Genomic DNA, 1,255 nt, shown 5'->3' with positions numbered 1-1,255 from the left:
TTTCCTATGAGTTTGCTCCTATAAGTCCTAAAATGAATCTCTTATTCCACTTGTTACACTGTTTATCTCTTTACTACTGAAGTGTGAGTTCTTCAAGTTCAAACATCTTATCTTGTTCAATTTTTTTAGATCTCCTATACCTAGGACAAGGCAGCAACAAAATAATATAATAATGACAATAACAATGATGATGACAACAACAGCAGAAGCAGGAAAAAGAAAGAAAATGAATTAATATTTACCACCTGTGCTATACTGTGAATAATTTCATTCAGTCTTTAGAACTGACAAGTTGGATGTGTCATTTCTGAATTACAAAAATTAGACTGAAAATCACAACTTTTTTCTTAATTACAAAGATGTGTTATTTCTGATTTACAAAAATTAGACACGATATCAAGCTCTGAGACAAAACTGAAGTCAGAAGCTAAGTGACCTACCTCCTAAAGTCTCTTAAGTGTGTTGCTGGGCTTCAAACCCAGAGCCCAGGCTACTGTGCTATGGAGTGTGTGCTGTGCTTATGCTGCTGACCAATGACACAATTTGGCATTAAACACAATTATTTTTAAAAATTGAATGATTAATGAATGTCCTGGGTATCAAGCAGATCATACAAACGTAAGGGTCAAATAGTCCAATAATAAGAGATGAAAAAGTTAAATACCTTTGGAGTCCAAGTGGTGAAGGGGGATTAATGGGGTCTACAGTGAGGTTGAGACTGCCTGTGTCACCCATAGCGGGCACCTACGAGCCTGAACGCACACTTTTTTTTGAGCTCTTTAAAAGAGGATCATCAGGACCTAATAGTGTGAAAGAGAGAAATCCTAACTAAACCTAAACAGAATTCTTTTTTTTTTAATTCAGTCTCCGTAGAGACTGTCAAAAATTGCCAATGACTATATTTCAAGTTGTCATGGTGGGGTACTAGGAAAAGTTTTCAATTATCAATAATCGCGCCTCAGATATACCTCATTGGCTACGATACTGCCACTGTGCAAATCTAACAGAACTATTCTTTTTGTTTGTTTGTTTCTGAGACTGAGTCTTGCTCTGTCGTCCAGGCTGAAGTACAGTGGCACGATCTCAGCTCACTGCAACCTCCACCTCCCAGGTTAAAGTGATTCTCCTGCCTCAGTCTCCTGAGTAGCTGGGACTACAGATGCACTCACGCTTCGCGAATTTTTGTATTTTTAGTAGAGATAGGGTTTCACCATATTGGTCAGACTGGTCTTGAACTCCTGACCTCATGATTCAC

At 38.1% G+C, this 1,255-nt stretch overlaps 1 non-coding gene across 1 annotated transcript; it reads right to left on the bottom strand.

The window, feature by feature from the left end:
* Positions 1 to 864: 864 nt before the first annotated feature.
* LOC135277500 (U4 spliceosomal RNA) lies at positions 865 to 1,002 on the bottom strand. The gene has a single exon (XR_010345104.1). It is a non-coding gene; the product is annotated as a U4 spliceosomal RNA (small nuclear RNA).
* Positions 1,003 to 1,255: the final 253 nt, after the last annotated feature.

The sequence above is a fragment of the Aotus nancymaae genome, unplaced genomic scaffold (genome assembly GCF_030222135.1).
Source record: "Aotus nancymaae isolate 86718 unplaced genomic scaffold, 86718_ANA_hifiasm-v0.15.2.pri h1tg000003l, whole genome shotgun sequence".
In the NCBI taxonomy this organism is placed as follows: domain Eukaryota; kingdom Metazoa; phylum Chordata; class Mammalia; order Primates; family Aotidae; genus Aotus; species Aotus nancymaae.
Note: the sequence above shows the minus strand (reverse complement) of the source record. Positions and strands in the feature narration are given on the sequence as shown.